An 11,288-nucleotide genomic window follows, 5' to 3' on the forward strand; every position below is an offset into this window, starting at 1 on the left:
GTCTGTACTTAAAAAAAAAACTTTTAAATAGTTTGCATTTCAAATTCATGGGTAGCAATTAAAAATTGAACTATATCTGAAAATAATCTCGGTGACTTTGAACGTTACAGGTGCTGGACCTCAGTGAGCTGAAAAAACTAACCTCCTACAGTAACTTACAAGTCATCACAATGCCTACATACCCTGCTGCATGTAAAAATATATTAATGTCGAAGAAAAAAACAATAAATTATTAATGCATGCACTCAATCTTCCCCAGGGATTTGAATTATGGTCTCAAAATGGATTTACGGCAGAGACATGCAGACAGACCACAATCTATTAAACCCCCAGAGTCTTAAGATCCATTTGAAAAAAAAATTGTCTTAAAGCAAATATTCAGCTCTTAAGAAAGGTGGTGTGTGTAACAATGCTTTACTACCTTTTGAAAGCCATGAAGCAATAATATCAGCACAGTACAATTCATATGAATTAAATAAAATATATACATATACTCTGCTATCCAGTTTATAACAGTTTCCATTACTGCAACACACTCCTAAAAAGAAAAAACTTCCCTCTTTGAAACCAGAACAAAATTATTCAAATTTCTGCCTGCACACAAATTCAGGTTCAGTTCACTCTTCACCGTGGGCAAAGCAGTGTCACATAAAAAAAGTGAAGCATGCAATACAAAATCAGAAATGCAAAATATGTGCAAGTTAATACTGGTAACTAAGATATATATTAGTACTACAGTGCTGTTCTGATGCAGCCTAACTAGAAGCTAAGACAAATTTGATTATTTATAAATCATGCAAAAATTGAAGAGTAAAAGGAAAGTATTGTACTGAACATTCTGCTTCTATGTGGTCATGCGGGCACTGTATTGCTCTCCAAGTTGAAGAGTTGTTTGGTCTGTTAGAAACTTACTGTCCTTCAAATGGGAAGAGGACATGAGGGTGCAGATTATTCTTACTGGCCAGTGAAAACTAATGCAGTATCACAGTCCTTCTCCTTCCTTTGTAATTAAAAAGATTTACCGATCATCGCTAGCCACATTTGTGCAAAAGCAACTTTCAATTGTCACTTCTGCTTCCCAGCTGGCACTGCAGAAGCTGCCCGACCTGAGATGGTGAATCCAGTGGTGTCTTATTCTCAACTAAGAACAGTACTGAGGTGTCGCACAAGTGTGCAGACCCTTGCAATTTGCAACGGCCACTGAAGAGACCCACCACCTACAAAACAGCGTGAAATATGTAACAGCTGTAAGACATTTAATTCCTGTCTTATTGTTGTACTCCCTGACTGCCAGGAATATGGATGCCCAGCACTCAAATTATCTAAAGGGGAAAAAGTTACCATTTTACTTAACTTTGACACTATATTTCTCTTTGTGTGACACTATTTTTCCCACTAGATTGGACTTAATAATATACACAAGGAAATTGTGAAAAGGTGGCCTTAAATATCTTAGTAGATATCCGACAGCAAAACCAAACTCAAGTTTTATAAGGTGGTTCTTCATTTTATTTCCATCCATAATGGAGAGCCCGTAATGTCTCTTGATGGCAATGAATGAGAATGAACTCAAAATGTTAAGTGTCATTTAGTCAAACAAAATGAAAGGCGCAAGACACAGGATTTTTAAGAAACCTTCACACTGATCTCATGGCTTGGTAGACTAAACTATAACTAGTAGCAACCTTGATCACTACTTTCAATTTAGAGCTAAGTCTAAACAGCAAATGAGTCCTGAATTCCTCGCTTCAATTTAATGAAGAACAACTGTATTTAATTTCACTGAAACTCCTCACTTACAACTTTCTGCTGAGCCCCTGAAAGCACCCTGGTACTACTGCACTGTACAGTACAGTATTACAGCTGGAGTGGTATCCAGTTTCACATCTTTTTCTTAATTTAAATGCATTTTGTACGGTTATTAAATCACTCAAATTATTTTAATATAAACCATTTTAAGCATTCCAAGGTAAGAATTACAGTTTGGTCAGAAGGACTAAATCTTTGCATTAGACAATTCTTGCCATTTTGAGCTGTTTTTCAAAGGAAAAAATAATGTACATTCTTTTCAAATAACATTTTATGAATTGATAACCCAGCTAATTACTAATATTCATAACTCAGCTAATAATACATTTTTAAAACATTTTAAATTGAGCCAAGTAACTTACTCCAATTACCCTAGAGTAAGGGGTAGGTTTCCGGTTTTTGTCAGGACTAACACTTTGTTACAAACGTGCAATTAATATACAACAGAGGCTGGTTATTATATTAGAATGTTCATATTTACAACAGCATTGGCAACCCAAATGTAATGTGTACCCTAAAATAATTTTCAAACATTATAAAGACTTCAGCTGATACATAGCTTCAAGTTTAACTCTTGAAAACCATGAAAGAAAAAAAAACTTTGAAAGCAAGAGAAGAACAAAATTCTTCACTTGAGAAAATCACTTGAGAAAATGTGAAACATAAAACCTCTGTGTTACTGGACCTATTATAAAAAAACAAACGTAAACATCAGCAAAAATATTTTCTAGCTGAAAAGTATTCTGAATTAATAGAATGCTGTATTCATCTAATACATAACAATCCTGATTAAATTCAAGGGAAATAATGTTAGAATCGCATATCAGGCGATTCCCAGCAAAACACTGCACAATGTGCATTATCTACAACAGTAATGTGCATGGCAGGTTTCTGGGTGAAGTTTTGCATTATCTACTATACGTTAATTCATTAAACATGGTAAATGAGGTTATTCTCAATGTACTACAGTATACTACAGAGTGCAGTTCCTAATATACTGGTAAAAGGCTAGTTCATGCATACTGCAAGTGAGAGAAAGTGACTGCACCCAGCTACAATACTGCTCAAGCCCAAGTAAAATAAAGTGCGTTTTATCTTGTACAGGGTTTTCCAATGCTTACGATCATCAATATTGCCCATCTAGAATACAAATGCACCAGCCACAATGCAGTACAAGCTGAAGTGGGTATCAAGAAATGCGAACAAAACAAGCAGGCCTAATGTGGAACTTCACATTATTAAACAATTGCAAAAGGCCTTAAGATAAAGATTCCCATTGTCTAAACTTCCCTCGCTAACAAAAGCTCGTTGACATAAGGGAAGAGGCACATATACACAACGCACTCAGATGAGCTGGAAGAGGTATAAAAAAAAAATCAGTCAGCCACTCACATGCGCGCCTGATGTGAACAGGCAGGAATTAATTAAGCAGCACAAGGAGCCTTACTACTGTATAGAGCCCTAGACACTTCCATTACCTTCCTTGGCCAGGACAACCCACGTAACTCAGAACTGACCGATTAAACATTTAGACTACATGTCTATCCCACAAACATGTACCACAAGGAAACCCTGCGAGAAGAACGACCTAGGACTGGACTGCAAACAGTTCAGAGCTTTGTGGAAGACAAGCAGAGCCCAGCTCGCAGAGCTACAGCACATGACCGAGTTTCTGATTCAGGGTCTCAGCAACGGGTGCAAGGCAGGGCTTCACATTGTGGCCAGTGACTGAACAGAGCCCTCTGTACAGTTCAGTATATTAACCACAGTAAGAGGCCTAGTTATATCACAGAACACAGACAATGTTGCTCAATGAAAGCAACAAAATGTAATGGCGTTACTCTTCCATCGGGCCATTCTGAAGTTCATGGAGGGACGTTCCACAGATGGTCTGGCCCTCAGGCAGAGTCCCAGAGTGACCCAGATTGCTGTGATGGTGGTTAGCTCAGGGCTCCAGACCAGCCACAGCCCGCTTTCAAAATCGTTGCTCACACACTCCCTCTCATCAGACACAGCTGTACGGCAACAAACACCGTCAGGCAGGTGGACATTAGAGCCTTTAGCAGAAAGGGGTGCAAAATAGTAACAAAACAGACATTGTCGTTGTAAGATCCTCTGCTCTTTGATATAAACTAAAACAAGGCGAGTACATTTCAGTTTGATACTAAAAAGAAGATAACAAGAGACTCCAAAGTGCTCTTAGAGTAACATGTTCAACATGTAAATGTGTAAATAAAACATACCTTTGAACATAAATTTACTACATATAGATCTCTGGGTACTGGAAGTTATTAATTCCAGTACCCAGAGATCTATATGTAGTTTTCTTTAGTTTGCATGATTGCCTACTGGCTATTACTAAAGATTACTAAGTTTCCAAATTATCCTCTGTTGTTGACTGGAAAGTATTTTGCAGTACAATTTAAAACTATGCAGTTAGATTTAAAACCATGATGCAAAGCTCAAAAAAAGCTTAACACTTACAAAAAAGAAAAAGCTCTGCACAAGGTAACCTCAGACCCAAATAAAACACCTTTAAGCGGGACAAAGGATCTAGCAGAAAGCAAAATATCAGTTCATAGGAGAACACCACAATGATGCAAGTTGTAAATGACAAAGGCCACAAGTAAATGCATGTATTACTGTAATCAAGACAACATTCAATGTTTCATTTCATTTTCAACATTCAATTCAAAAACAGTATATTTCAAAGCAATCAGGATTAGAATCACCATCTGTGAGGCAATTTGGCAGTTCCATCACTGAAAGGAAATACCTGTGCTCTAAACATCTTTGTTGTATTTTATATTTACACATCAGTACACAACTGCCAATGCGGCCTTGCGTCTCAGCTCTAACTCCTGTACTGGACAGACAGAATAAGGAGCAAACATGCTTCTTCAACCCACCCAGCCACTCAATGAGCCTAGCTTCACGCGTCAACAAGCTGAAAGCTCTGCAGAGCGTGACAGGAGAGCACTGACATCACTGCAGGGTGGGGAATCCTACTCATAACCCCTGGGTCAACTGTGCAACATCTGGACCCGACAGTTCAAACTGCTCTGGAAGCCTTCACCTCCTAGTCCACTCAGGAGCGCCTGTAGCCTAGCTTATATGTTTATTTTTAGGAAAAGCCCACCAAGACACTCAGCTGCTAAGAACAATACTAAGGACTGCAGGAAGAGCAGCTTCACGTGTCAACATAACAATAACGTATGAAATACACACCCAGGTCTTAAATAGAATCCCTGAAGAGGAAACTCCTGGAAATTACTATGACATGGCTCCTGCTATTACCAGACATGGCTTCAATCTTTTGTTGTCTCACACTACGATAAGGTACAAGAGAATGAGAGAGAAGATCACTTGAATCAGCAAGGAAACACTATTGGGTATACAGACAAACAGCACTGTAATACTCTAGCTGAAGCTGAATGAAATCAAAACATATAACCATGATTAACCATGCTTGTATAATTTATACAGGATGATCATAAATTCATACAGAATTTAAACTGGAACTGCAATGCTATTTTTCTATTTCAGGGTTGGAAAGAATCAGCATTGATGAGTGTATTTCAAACCGCAATAAAAGTCAAATGTAAATTGGAGGTTTTACCTCATTTCCAGGTACGTGCAGCGCCATGTCCAGCAATTCAGAACAAGGCAACAAAACCTCCAGTCAGGCGAAGTGGGCCTTTGACATTGTAAACAAGCAGGCTTGTGAATACATCTCTTTCAATCCAATAGAAATATTGCTTTCAAATTAAACAGTTTTGCCGACAAATACTACTAACTTGCTCTAATATGATCTGCATGCAAAGTTAACATTTCTCCAGGGAAATTTCTGCTTCAGAACCTATACTTATTCACTCGTACATCAGAGTGCATTAGTCAGTGCGGTGACTAGTGAGCAGGAAGGGCCTCATCGCGTCACAATTCGTGGGAACTCAAATGCAAGTTTGCGTTAACATGGGAACTTACAGTACTTTCACAAAGTTCACGATTTTATGCTTAATTCAAAATTTGTCATTTTTTTTCTAGCCCGTCAATGAATTTATTTTGTTACCAAGATTTAATAACTGGTCTAGGACGTTTAACAACCTTCTGTTCAACCAATTATTTTACAACACAAACTTTCTTGCAACAAAGTTAAAAATATCACAGGATATGGCACTAATGCTTCAAAAGCCACACATTTATTAAACATAATGTAATAAAAGATTGAGGACACTGGAAGTACTTGCAGTCTGTGCACAACACAAGCATGCAAGCTCATGGCAAGATTAATTTTCTAAGCCTAGTTTTCAGGTTATTGAAAGTATTGGTATATACTGTATTTAGGAAAATTTTTGTAATACATGTAGAAATATAAAAAATATATATGAATATTTGTAAATCAGTATGTCTCTGGACTACGTTTCATTAAAGCAGGACAGAAACCAGAGCACCCAGAGAAACCACACAAGGCCATGATGGAGGAACCACTCACACTCAACACCTAAGCTCCACAGGCCAGAATCAAACCCAGGACTAAAGAACTGCGAGGCTGCAGCACTGACCTCCGCATCAAATGTCTGTAAATCAATTAGCAACATTTAAGACAATGTAATGTACCGTACATTACTGAAGTTAAATTAATTTAATTAATATTTGAAATCTCTGTGTGCATCAAAACAAGCATTCATCAGAGTGAACCTCACACGAAGCTCATCGCTCTATTCATGCACATTTGTTTTGGGGAAAAACAAAGTACACAGATTTTGGAGATTGATAACATGTTTTATGACATGTATACTAATGCCGCAGTATAGTGACAGGGACACTATACTGTGAAAAGGCGCCATCCTTCGGATGAGACATAAAACTGAGGTTCTGACTCTCTGTGGTCATTAAAAATCCCAGGGTGTTTCTCAAAAAGAGTAAATCCTGGCAAAATTACCAATCATGGCCTCCTAATAATCCCCATCTATGAACTGGCTTCATCACTCTGCTCTCTTCCCCACTGAGAGCTGGTGTGTGGGGAGCGTACTGGCACACTATGGCTGCCGTCGCACCATCCAGGTGGGGCTGCACACTGATGGAGGTGGAGGGGAGTCCCCATTACCTGTAAAGCGCTTTGAGTCCAGAAAAGCGCTATATAAGTATAAGGAACTATTATGACTGATCCTGACCACTCGCATGTCGCTGGCTGTTGCATACACACTACATCGCAGTAGATAATGAGATGCAGTGAGATAATTCACAGGACAGGAGTGTGATGAAGCGACAACCTGTTGAATGTCAGGCCCAGCGAAAATTAAGAAAAACACAGAAAGGAGCCAATATGCCATTCTTGTAAAATAAACAACACACCTCTGTGCCATTTGTACGTTCGTGTAATACTTCAGGTGGGCTAGCCACCAGTGGATCCAACACCTCTTTGAGATTGTTTTCTTTGCAAAGTAATCAAATACAACAGATAATAACTTTATACAGTAAGACTAATGCTCCATGTGTCATTGTTAAGCAATGACAAACATTTAGCAAACACTTTTGTCTGACAGCAAAAAAAAACACCGATGACAGCTCTTAAAGAGCGTTTTATTGAAAATGTTTTCCCCTGGGGCAAGCCCCTATCTGTTTTTCCTACAGAGCATTAATTGATTTGCCAGAGAAACTTGGGTAGGCCAGATTGTGCACAATCGAACACATCTGTATTAATGTATATTGAGTTTTAAAAATGCTTTCTGCACATATGATGACATAAGAGGGGAGTATTTAAAATTTAACAGGTGACATTTAAGATGACTTCATCAAGTTTAAATCACTAGACCACAGCCACCCAAAAATCTACAAAACTATGATATCAATGGAACAAGTACTTCTTCCTGTAACTTAAGTACAAGTAATCTTCCTCTATTCCACTGAGGAATTAAGTCACATTTATGGAGTTGAGGGTGTCATTAACGTGCTTTAGAAATTACCAGCTGGTGCACACTCAAGAGACTAAGAAATTTTCCATCCAAATTTTAGCACATGCAGCAACACTGTACCCAAACTGTAACAACAAAGTTAAGATCTTGTCAAATATAATGGAAATTTGGTAAGTCTCCAATCGTATGACCACTGTCTGAGAAAACTAAGCTGAGTGACCATTCCATCCGCTCATTTTCCAACCACGTCTTCCAATTCAGGGTTGCAGGGGAGCCAGAGACTATCCCAACAACCAAGGGCTCGAGGCAGGGTACACCCTGGATGGAACGCCAGTCCATCACAGGGCACACACACACACCTAGGCCAATTTTCCCAGAAGCCAATTAACTTAACCAATATGCGTTTGTACTGTAGGAGAAAACCAGAGCACCTGGAGGAAACCCACACAAAGACAGGGAGAACATACACATTCCACACAAACAGCACCCCAGGAAGGCAGCAATGTTCACCACTGCACCACAGTGCTGCCCCAGTTACCTTTCACGGGTGCCAACACACAACCCTGCCCTCCACAGTCTACCAAGTTTACGGAATTGCAAATACAGTATTCAAGTTAATTCTGTTCATGTTCTCAGACCGCATAATTATTTAAGTTGATATTGTGGTTACTGTGATAGATAAGTGTGAGAGAGAATGTCTGACACACAAGAATTAAGGGTCTTTATGATTAGCAAGATCAACTTGGCCAACCGAGACACAGGTTGCACCGTGGCTAAAATGATTTGTGCGTACCAGCAGCAGCAGGAAACGGATACTGAAAAGTGACGACTGACATCTTAGCAACGCAAAAAGACACCAAGTTATACTAAAAATTTTCCGACACAATGAAAGGAGATGAATAGTTTTACGGATTTTAAGCATGTTGATCACTGAAACATGCAGCGATTCCTAAAATGACCAAAATACGAAGTTAGCTACGAAGTAGTGTCTGTTAAGTACAGGTTATTATTATGAATCTTCATTAAAACTGAGGTTACACAGCTTTTGTAAATCATGCACCATGTGAAATGGTGAACCCAGCTGATGAACCTCTGCACAAGGTCTTACCTTGGACAGGCAGTGCTACTGTACAGGTAGGTTTTATGGGGGCAAGGCTGCTGTACAGTACTCAGATATTCACATACACGACTTCATTCATAAAACGGGGTCTCTCCCCTTGGAGTTTCTCCAGTCTTTACAAATTAAACAATTTCTTAATCACGGCGAATCAAAATGGGACTGGTGCTATCAAAGAAACGTGTTAAAATGTATATTTGATTACTGTACAGTCAACTGTTGCATTCGTTCTCAAAAATGTTATCAACCCATCTGTGTGTGATAATATACTACACAAGCAGTACAGTAGGAGGACGAATAGTTCCGTTATGCCCTAGCTACTGTACAGTATAATAAGGGCTTAATAAACATTACATTTAAAAGGTGAATCAAAACGAAAAAGTGGATTATTGTTCCGTCAGAGCTTTTTTGTTTTAAATAGAAATATAATAAATGTAAATTCAATTAATTCCCTTTGCTTTTCGCTCAACATGATTTTTTTCCCCGTTGTCAGCCAGGAGCAGGAGCTAAATCATAACCAGCGCAGACCGCTGAGCTTAAAATGGCGCCGTGGAGTTTTTTTTTTAAATCAACAACATACAGTAATACTACCAACAAGCGGCATCAGAAATTTGTGCGCACTGCCGAGCTCATTCAAGATGTAAAACCGATCTTAACCCCTTTAATCCAACAAATGCCAGATGTAATTTTGCCATACACACGCCGCATTGACGTGAACTAACTGTACAGTGCTTGACGATAGTGTACGTAAAACTACATTTAATTAACTAGATTACAAGGCGAAATTATAAAGGGTCTTTAATATATTAGTCAAATAAAACATTACCACACACTGCAGCGTGAAATATATATACACTACGAGGGCTTTTCTCTGAAGAAAGTCGCTCCTGTGGTGACATCCAAACAGATGCACGGAATGTGATTCGACTCATAAACTACCGAAGGACAGTAAAAAAAAATAAGGGAAAAAACAGCTGGGAACAAAAAAAACTTCCACAAATGTTAAAACAATGCCAGCGATGGACCCCCAAAAATGCAAAATCTCCCAAAATAAACATTTCATTCATGTTTACTACAAAACAAATTAAGTGGATTAACGTTGTTGACAGTGACTGCTGGGGTTACATGATGACACAGTAATGATGCCAGAGATTATGAAGAGCTTTTACAACGCATCGGCGGAGAAAAACAGCTGAACCTCACTGGTAGCATCGTGCAAAAAACAAACAAACAAACAAAAACTGAGCCAGAGCCGCTTTCAAAACAAAAACAGATTTCAACAAATCTGTTGACTGAATCACGCTACGCCGTCCGTATCAAGTTATTCCCCCTTCCTCTGCAAATGTATTTTCCCTTCCGACGGGCAACGCAGTTATTTTTGAATTCCCCGGCTGAGAGAGCAAAATGCAGGTCCTAAAGCTGTGCACAGCATCCGCAAGACGCTCAGAAACACCGCGATACTGTACACACAAACACACACAGGTACATCCGTGCATCCATCCACGTACCTCCGTTTATAAATCACGGCCGGTGAGGTAAATCAGCTATTACCAGTCCTTCTCCTGCTGGCCAGCCGGCCGGCCACACGTGTGCTCACTCACCTGGCTCCGAAAACAGTGTAGCGACTTGCAGCCTTCGAGAGCCGTCCGCGGCGACAACACTTTCCCAACACCAGCCCTCCGCTCCCTCTCTGAAATTGAAATTCCCAGACCAGATCTCGCTGGGAGGGAACCCCAATCCACCGGACACGTTACCTCCCCGCCCTCCTCTTCTCCCCCTCCCCGGACAAATAGGTCCTGCTCCATCCTTCTCCGATTTCATTGGCCTCCCCGGGCCCACCGTGGGGGCAACATGGCGTCGTGATTGGGTTCCTGCACCGTCTGTTGATGGAGAGCCCCTCCTCCCACTGACCTTGTGCCAAGGCAGCGGTGGTGCCGGCGATGCTCGCTGCGCAAGCAGGGAGAAAGGGCTCCGACTACTGTATGTGCGACGTACGTGCACAACTTTTTACAGGAGTTTAATGCGTTTTTTGGGGCGAGTTACGCCGGTAGTGTAGGTGACTTCACATTCACACATCGTATGTAATTGAATAATCTGGTGCTATGCGTTGACTCTTAAGACCATGACGTCTTTTAGCTTATGAAAGTTGTGAACGTCAGACATTCAGTGCACGCGTGTTTCACTTATAACGGAGCAGTTTAAGTAATACAGAGCTTTAAAAGGTAAAAGTAACGGATATCCCTCAACATGCTGCAGTGGATGGCCGCTCCACCTGTTCTTTTTTTTGGTTTAACTTTTGTCTTTTGACTTCAGTTTAGGTTCAGTCACCTCTGCCAGGAGTATCGGAGACAGTTCAGTGCTGTCCAGCTTGTGAACCTCGTCACGTCAAACATTACCCAAGTGTTAACACAAGTGGCAAGCGGGATGTGAATATTACAGATGAAGGA

General features: G+C 40.1%; 1 protein-coding gene across 19 annotated transcripts in view; it reads right to left on the reverse strand.

Moving 5' to 3' along the window:
- The window catches only part of epb41l2 (erythrocyte membrane protein band 4.1-like 2), an 87,749-nt gene extending 77,024 nt beyond the window's left edge, over window positions 1–10,725 (reverse strand). For all 19 annotated transcript variants that reach the window (XM_088932525.1, XM_088932517.1, XM_088932466.1 and 16 more), the window contains exon 1: window positions 10,443–10,725. The gene's annotated coding sequence lies outside the window, so the exon portion shown is untranslated. The remainder of the gene's footprint in view (window positions 1–10,442) is intronic.
- Between the last annotated feature and the right edge of the window lie 563 nt (window positions 10,726–11,288).

Source organism: Atractosteus spatula, chromosome 2, assembly GCF_055471065.1.
Source record: "Atractosteus spatula isolate fAtrSpa1 chromosome 2, fAtrSpa1.hap1, whole genome shotgun sequence".
Classification (NCBI taxonomy): Eukaryota; Metazoa; Chordata; class Actinopteri; order Semionotiformes; family Lepisosteidae; genus Atractosteus; species Atractosteus spatula.